The following is a 7,922-nucleotide window of genomic DNA, read 5'->3' as shown; positions in this document are numbered from 1 at the left end:
AAGCACACTGTGAGCAGTGACATGGCCACGAGTGAGAAAGTGAGCATGAAGCGAACGTAAAGAGCAACAGACTACAGCTCTCTTTAATGCACGGGAGAGGGGCCGGTTTTAACGACGTGATCCATTAGAAAATGAATCGTAAGCAGCCAACCTAAGGAGCAGAGTGGCGCAGCGGGAGCGTGCTGGGCCCATAACCCAGAGGTCGATGGATCGAAACCATTCTCTGCTACAGCACTGTCTTTTTGATCATCTTTAAATTCTTATCACCTGCACAGGCTCTTACATCATAAAGGTCCACGTTCTACTACGGAACATGGGCTCTGGTCATGCAAGCTGTTAAAAGCCCATCTTTAGCCAGCTCTCTCTGGGATTTGAAGGAACCACCAGCAGTGGCTCATTGGTCTAGGGGTATGATTCTCGCTTCGGGTGCGAGAGGTCCTGGGTTCAACTCCCAGATGAGCCCTTCCCTTTACTAGGGTGCAGCCTCTAGAGTAGTTCTTCTACTCTCCCCCTGGTGTAGGGAGTAGTAAATCAAGTACTAGTCAAGCTTTTGCTTCTCTGGGAAGATGAAAGCATGCCTCCGGAAAAAAAAACCAACTAGGGCAGGAGATAGCCATGTAAGGACTACGGAGGAAGAATGGACCTCAAGCAAATGCAGCACTCAAACGGACAACAAATCTTCATGATCTGAAGACACCCCAAGGCTTAACAAACAGACAGCGTTAATGTAACTGCGGGACATGCTAGAGAGATAAAGTTCCAACGTGCAAAAAATTACCGTAAGGCGATCACTTTTTCAGATGACACAAAAGGATTCAGAGAAGTTCTATCACGCTCAGATTCTCATAAATTCTGGGGGCGGCCTTGCTAGACTGCAACATTGGGCGTCCAAATGGTATATGAAATTTAATTCGGACAAGATCAAGGTTCTGCATGATGAGAAAAATAAACCTTGCTGCCGTAACAAAATGCTAGGTTCCGGTTTAGGAGTCGGGCACCTACGCAAGAAATCTAGGCTTCACGGTGGAGGATATCGAGCGATCCGTGAAGACAGGCCGTGCAAATTCCTTTCGTTTTATCCTGAAGAAAGAGGATGAGCAAAGGCATAATAGAATTGAAGGGGAGTGCGGGTTTAAATGAAGTGGAAGCTGGGAAGAAAACAGGTGGCTTAAACCGATACACATTCTCGGTATTGACACTAGAAGGGGAGCAGATTGCAGCAACTGCAAAGGACCGGATCCTAAGCAGATGGAGCCAAACCCTCTGCCATTTAGTGAGGCTAGCAATTCCCAAGCAGGACAACATTGCACCAAATCAGAAAGGTACTGCTACTGTGATATACATTCACCGTTGGATTAGCTCTGCTCCAGGTTGACTGGTGTAAGGATAAAAGGCATTGTTGTGGAGAATGGAATACGAGGGGATGATATAAAGTTGTCACACAAAAGCACACTGTGAGCAGTGACATGGCCACGAGTGAGAAAGTGAGCATGAAGCGAACGTAAAGAGCAACAGACTACAGCTCTCTTTAATGCACGGGAGAGGGGCCGGTTTTAACGACGTGATCCATTAGAAAATGAATCGTAAGCAGCCAACCTAAGGAGCAGAGTGGCGCAGCGGGAGCGTGCTGGGCCCATAACCCAGAGGTCGATGGATCGAAACCATTCTCTGCTACAGCACTGTCTTTTTGATCATCTTTAAATTCTTATCACCTGCACAGGCTCTTACATCATAAAGGTCCACGTTCTACTACGGAACATGGGCTCTGGTCATGCAAGCTGTTAAAAGCCCATCTTTAGCCAGCTCTCTCTGGGATTTGAAGGAACCACCAGCAGTGGCTCATTGGTCTAGGGGTATGATTCTCGCTTCGGGTGCGAGAGGTCCTGGGTTCAACTCCCAGATGAGCCCTTCCCTTTACTAGGGTGCAGCCTCTAGAGTAGTTCTTCTACTCTCCCCCTGGTGTAGGGAGTAGTAAATCAAGTACTAGTCAAGCTTTTGCTTCTCTGGGAAGATGAAAGCATGCCTCCGGAAAAAAAAACCAACTAGGGCAGGAGATAGCCATGTAAGGACTACGGAGGAAGAATGGACCTCAAGCAAATGCAGCACTCAAACGGACAACAAATCTTCATGATCTGAAGACACCCCAAGGCTTAACAAACAGACAGCGTTAATGTAACTGCGGGACATGCTAGAGAGATAAAGTTCCAACGTGCAAAAAATTACCGTAAGGCGATCACTTTTTCAGATGACACAAAAGGATTCAGAGAAGTTCTATCACGCTCAGATTCTCATAAATTCTGGGGGCGGCCTTGCTAGACTGCAACATTGGGCGTCCAAATGGTATATGAAATTTAATTCGGACAAGATCAAGGTTCTGCATGATGAGAAAAATAAACCTTGCTGCCGTAACAAAATGCTAGGTTCCGGTTTAGGAGTCGGGCACCTACGCAAGAAATCTAGGCTTCACGGTGGAGGATATCGAGCGATCCGTGAAGACATGCCGTGCAAATTCCTTTCGTTTTATCCGAAGAAAGAGGATGAGCAAAGGCATAATAGAATTGAAGGGGAGTGCGGGTTTAAATGAAGTGGAAGCTGGGAAGAAAACAGGTGGCTTAAACCGATACACATTCTCGGTATTGACACTAGAAGGGGAGCAGATTGCAGCAACTGCAAAGGACCGGATCCTAAGCAGATGGAGCCAAACCCTCTGCCATTTAGTGAGGCTAGCAATTCCCAAGCAGGACAACATTGCACCAAATCAGAAAGGTACTGCTACTGTGATATACATTCACCGTTGGATTAGCTCTGCTCCAGGTTGACTGGTGTAAGGATAAAAGGCATTGTTGTGGAGAATGGAATACGAGGGGATGATATAAAGTTGTCACACAAAAGCACACTGTGAGCAGTGACATGGCCACGAGTGAGAAAGTGAGCATGAAGCGAACGTAAAGAGCAACAGACTACAGCTCTCTTTAATGCACGGGAGAGGGGCCGGTTTTAACGACGTGATCCATTAGAAAATGAATCGTAAGCAGCCAACCTAAGGAGCAGAGTGGCGCAGCGGGAGCGTGCTGGGCCCATAACCCAGAGGTCGATGGATCGAAACCATTCTCTGCTACAGCACTGTCTTTTTGATCATCTTTAAATTCTTATCACCTGCACAGGCTCTTACATCATAAAGGTCCACGTTCTACTACGGAACATGGGCTCTGGTCATGCAAGCTGTTAAAAGCCCATCTTTAGCCAGCTCTCTCTGGGATTTGAAGGAACCACCAGCAGTGGCTCATTGGTCTAGGGGTATGATTCTCGCTTCGGGTGCGAGAGGTCCTGGGTTCAACTCCCAGATGAGCCCTTCCCTTTACTAGGGTGCAGCCTCTAGAGTAGTTCTTCTACTCTCCCCCTGGTGTAGGGAGTAGTAAATCAAGTACTAGTCAAGCTTTTGCTTCTCTGGGAAGATGAAAGCATGCCTCCGGAAAAAAAAACCAACTAGGGCAGGAGATAGCCATGTAAGGACTACGGAGGAAGAATGGACCTCAAGCAAATGCAGCACTCAAACGGACAACAAATCTTCATGATCTGAAGACACCCCAAGGCTTAACAAACAGACAGCGTTAATGTAACTGCGGGACATGCTAGAGAGATAAAGTTCCAACGTGCAAAAAATTACCGTAAGGCGATCACTTTTTCAGATGACACAAAAGGATTCAGAGAAGTTCTATCACGCTCAGATTCTCATAAATTCTGGGGGCGGCCTTGCTAGACTGCAACATTGGGCGTCCAAATGGTATATGAAATTTAATTCGGACAAGATCAAGGTTCTGCATGATGAGAAAAATAAACCTTGCTGCCGTAACAAAATGCTAGGTTCCGGTTTAGGAGTCGGGCACCTACGCAAGAAATCTAGGCTTCACGGTGGAGGATATCGAGCGATCCGTGAAGACATGCCGTGCAAATTCCTTTCGTTTTATCCGAAGAAAGAGGATGAGCAAAGGCATAATAGAATTGAAGGGGAGTGCGGGTTTAAATGAAGTGGAAGCTGGGAAGAAAACAGGTGGCTTAAACCGATACACATTCTCGGTATTGACACTAGAAGGGGAGCAGATTGCAGCAACTGCAAAGGACCGGATCCTAAGCAGATGGAGCCAAACCCTCTGCCATTTAGTGAGGCTAGCAATTCCCAAGCAGGACAACATTGCACCAAATCAGAAAGGTACTGCTACTGTGATATACATTCACCGTTGGATTAGCTCTGCTCCAGGTTGACTGGTGTAAGGATAAAAGGCATTGTTGTGGAGAATGGAATACGAGGGGATGATATAAAGTTGTCACACAAAAGCACACTGTGAGCAGTGACATGGCCACGAGTGAGAAAGTGAGCATGAAGCGAACGTAAAGAGCAACAGACTACAGCTCTCTTTAATGCACGGGAGAGGGGCCGGTTTTAACGACGTGATCCATTAGAAAATGAATCGTAAGCAGCCAACCTAAGGAGCAGAGTGGCGCAGCGGGAGCGTGCTGGGCCCATAACCCAGAGGTCGATGGATCGAAACCATTCTCTGCTACAGCACTGTCTTTTTGATCATCTTTAAATTCTTATCACCTGCACAGGCTCTTACATCATAAAGGTCCACGTTCTACTACGGAACATGGGCTCTGGTCATGCAAGCTGTTAAAAGCCCATCTTTAGCCAGCTCTCTCTGGGATTTGAAGGAACCACCAGCAGTGGCTCATTGGTCTAGGGGTATGATTCTCGCTTCGGGTGCGAGAGGTCCTGGGTTCAACTCCCAGATGAGCCCTTCCCTTTACTAGGGTGCAGCCTCTAGAGTAGTTCTTCTACTCTCCCCCTGGTGTAGGGAGTAGTAAATCAAGTACTAGTCAAGCTTTTGCTTCTCTGGGAAGATGAAAGCATGCCTCCGGAAAAAAAAACCAACTAGGGCAGGAGATAGCCATGTAAGGACTACGGAGGAAGAATGGACCTCAAGCAAATGCAGCACTCAAACGGACAACAAATCTTCATGATCTGAAGACACCCCAAGGCTTAACAAACAGACAGCGTTAATGTAACTGCGGGACATGCTAGAGAGATAAAGTTCCAACGTGCAAAAAATTACCGTAAGGCGATCACTTTTTCAGATGACACAAAAGGATTCAGAGAAGTTCTATCACGCTCAGATTCTCATAAATTCTGGGGGCGGCCTTGCTAGACTGCAACATTGGGCGTCCAAATGGTATATGAAATTTAATTCGGACAAGATCAAGGTTCTGCATGATGAGAAAAATAAACCTTGCTGCCGTAACAAAATGCTAGGTTCCGGTTTAGGAGTGGGCACCTACGCAAGAAATCTAGGCTTCACGGTGGAGGATATCGAGCGATCCGTGAAGACATGCCGTGCAAATTCCTTTCGTTTTATCCGAAGAAAGAGGATGAGCAAAGGCATAATAGAATTGAAGGGGAGTGCGGGTTTAAATGAAGTGGAAGCTGGGAAGAAAACAGGTGGCTTAAACCGATACACATTCTCGGTATTGACACTAGAAGGGGAGCAGATTGCAGCAACTGCAAAGGACCGGATCCTAAGCAGATGGAGCCAAACCCTCTGCCATTTAGTGAGGCTAGCAATTCCCAAGCAGGACAACATTGCACCAAATCAGAAAGGTACTGCTACTGTGATATACATTCACCGTTGGATTAGCTCTGCTCCAGGTTGACTGGTGTAAGGATAAAAGGCATTGTTGTGGAGAATGGAATACGAGGGGATGATATAAAGTTGTCACACAAAAGCACACTGTGAGCAGTGACATGGCCACGAGTGAGAAAGTGAGCATGAAGCGAACGTAAAGAGCAACAGACTACAGCTCTCTTTAATGCACGGGAGAGGGGCCGGTTTTAACGACGTGATCCATTAGAAAATGAATCGTAAGCAGCCAACCTAAGGAGCAGAGTGGCGCAGCGGGAGCGTGCTGGGCCCATAACCCAGAGGTCGATGGATCGAAACCATTCTCTGCTACAGCACTGTCTTTTTGATCATCTTTAAATTCTTATCACCTGCACAGGCTCTTACATCATAAAGGTCCACGTTCTACTACGGAACATGGGCTCTGGTCATGCAAGCTGTTAAAAGCCCATCTTTAGCCAGCTCTCTCTGGGATTTGAAGGAACCACCAGCAGTGGCTCATTGGTCTAGGGGTATGATTCTCGCTTCGGGTGCGAGAGGTCCTGGGTTCAACTCCCAGATGAGCCCTTCCCTTTACTAGGGTGCAGCCTCTAGAGTAGTTCTTCTACTCTCCCCCTGGTGTAGGGAGTAGTAAATCAAGTACTAGTCAAGCTTTTGCTTCTCTGGGAAGATGAAAGCATGCCTCCGGAAAAAAAAACCAACTAGGGCAGGAGATAGCCATGTAAGGACTACGGAGGAAGAATGGACCTCAAGCAAATGCAGCACTCAAACGGACAACAAATCTTCATGATCTGAAGACACCCCAAGGCTTAACAAACAGACAGCGTTAATGTAACTGCGGGACATGCTAGAGAGATAAAGTTCCAACGTGCAAAAAATTACCGTAAGGCGATCACTTTTTCAGATGACACAAAAGGATTCAGAGAAGTTCTATCACGCTCAGATTCTCATAAATTCTGGGGGCGGCCTTGCTAGACTGCAACATTGGGCGTCCAAATGGTATATGAAATTTAATTCGGACAAGATCAAGGTTCTGCATGATGAGAAAAATAAACCTTGCTGCCGTAACAAAATGCTAGGTTCCGGTTTAGGAGTGGGCACCTACGCAAGAAATCTAGGCTTCACGGTGGAGGATATCGAGCGATCCGTGAAGACATGCCGTGCAAATTCCTTTCGTTTTATCCGAAGAAAGAGGATGAGCAAAGGCATAATAGAATTGAAGGGGAGTGCGGGTTTAAATGAAGTGGAAGCTGGGAAGAAAACAGGTGGCTTAAACCGATACACATTCTCGGTATTGACACTAGAAGGGGAGCAGATTGCAGCAACTGCAAAGGACCGGATCCTAAGCAGATGGAGCCAAACCCTCTGCCATTTAGTGAGGCTAGCAATTCCCAAGCAGGACAACATTGCACCAAATCAGAAAGGTACTGCTACTGTGATATACATTCACCGTTGGATTAGCTCTGCTCCAGGTTGACTGGTGTAAGGATAAAAGGCATTGTTGTGGAGAATGGAATACGAGGGGATGATATAAAGTTGTCACACAAAAGCACACTGTGAGCAGTGACATGGCCACGAGTGAGAAAGTGAGCATGAAGCGAACGTAAAGAGCAACAGACTACAGCTCTCTTTAATGCACGGGAGAGGGGCCGGTTTTAACGACGTGATCCATTAGAAAATGAATCGTAAGCAGCCAACCTAAGGAGCAGAGTGGCGCAGCGGGAGCGTGCTGGGCCCATAACCCAGAGGTCGATGGATCGAAACCATTCTCTGCTACAGCACTGTCTTTTTGATCATCTTTAAATTCTTATCACCTGCACAGGCTCTTACATCATAAAGGTCCACGTTCTACTACGGAACATGGGCTCTGGTCATGCAAGCTGTTAAAAGCCCATCTTTAGCCAGCTCTCTCTGGGATTTGAAGGAACCACCAGCAGTGGCTCATTGGTCTAGGGGTATGATTCTCGCTTCGGGTGCGAGAGGTCCTGGGTTCAACTCCCAGATGAGCCCTTCCCTTTACTAGGGTGCAGCCTCTAGAGTAGTTCTTCTACTCTCCCCCTGGTGTAGGGAGTAGTAAATCAAGTACTAGTCAAGCTTTTGCTTCTCTGGGAAGATGAAAGCATGCCTCCGGAAAAAAAAACCAACTAGGGCAGGAGATAGCCATGTAAGGACTACGGAGGAAGAATGGACCTCAAGCAAATGCAGCACTCAAACGGACAACAAATCTTCATGATCTGAAGACACCCCAAG

At 46.9% G+C, this 7,922-nt stretch overlaps 12 non-coding genes across 12 annotated transcripts; all 12 read left to right on the top strand.

Moving 5' to 3' along the window:
* The first annotated feature begins 157 nt into the window (after positions 1–157).
* TRNAM-CAU lies at positions 158–229 on the top strand. The gene has a single exon. It is a non-coding gene; the product is annotated as a tRNA-Met (tRNA).
* Positions 230–391: 162 nt separating this feature from the next.
* On the top strand, positions 392–463 carry TRNAP-CGG. The gene has a single exon. It is a non-coding gene; the product is annotated as a tRNA-Pro (tRNA).
* Positions 464–1,602: 1,139 nt separating this feature from the next.
* On the top strand, positions 1,603–1,674 carry TRNAM-CAU. Its single transcript has one exon. It is a non-coding gene; the product is annotated as a tRNA-Met (tRNA).
* A 162-nt stretch (positions 1,675–1,836) lies between these two features.
* TRNAP-CGG lies at positions 1,837–1,908 on the top strand. The gene has a single exon. It is a non-coding gene; the product is annotated as a tRNA-Pro (tRNA).
* A 1,138-nt stretch (positions 1,909–3,046) lies between these two features.
* On the top strand, positions 3,047–3,118 carry TRNAM-CAU. The gene has a single exon. It is a non-coding gene; the product is annotated as a tRNA-Met (tRNA).
* A 162-nt stretch (positions 3,119–3,280) lies between these two features.
* TRNAP-CGG lies at positions 3,281–3,352 on the top strand. The gene has a single exon. It is a non-coding gene; the product is annotated as a tRNA-Pro (tRNA).
* A 1,138-nt stretch (positions 3,353–4,490) lies between these two features.
* TRNAM-CAU lies at positions 4,491–4,562 on the top strand. Its single transcript has one exon. It is a non-coding gene; the product is annotated as a tRNA-Met (tRNA).
* Positions 4,563–4,724: 162 nt separating this feature from the next.
* TRNAP-CGG lies at positions 4,725–4,796 on the top strand. The gene has a single exon. It is a non-coding gene; the product is annotated as a tRNA-Pro (tRNA).
* Positions 4,797–5,933: 1,137 nt separating this feature from the next.
* Positions 5,934–6,005, top strand: TRNAM-CAU. Its single transcript has one exon. It is a non-coding gene; the product is annotated as a tRNA-Met (tRNA).
* A 162-nt stretch (positions 6,006–6,167) lies between these two features.
* TRNAP-CGG lies at positions 6,168–6,239 on the top strand. The gene has a single exon. It is a non-coding gene; the product is annotated as a tRNA-Pro (tRNA).
* Positions 6,240–7,376: 1,137 nt separating this feature from the next.
* On the top strand, positions 7,377–7,448 carry TRNAM-CAU. The gene has a single exon. It is a non-coding gene; the product is annotated as a tRNA-Met (tRNA).
* Positions 7,449–7,610: 162 nt separating this feature from the next.
* TRNAP-CGG lies at positions 7,611–7,682 on the top strand. Its single transcript has one exon. It is a non-coding gene; the product is annotated as a tRNA-Pro (tRNA).
* Positions 7,683–7,922: the final 240 nt, after the last annotated feature.

The sequence above is a fragment of the Rhinatrema bivittatum genome, unplaced genomic scaffold, assembly GCF_901001135.1.
Source record: "Rhinatrema bivittatum unplaced genomic scaffold, aRhiBiv1.1, whole genome shotgun sequence".
In the NCBI taxonomy this organism is placed as follows: domain Eukaryota; kingdom Metazoa; phylum Chordata; class Amphibia; order Gymnophiona; family Rhinatrematidae; genus Rhinatrema; species Rhinatrema bivittatum.
Note: the sequence above shows the minus strand (reverse complement) of the source record. Positions and strands in the feature narration are given on the sequence as shown.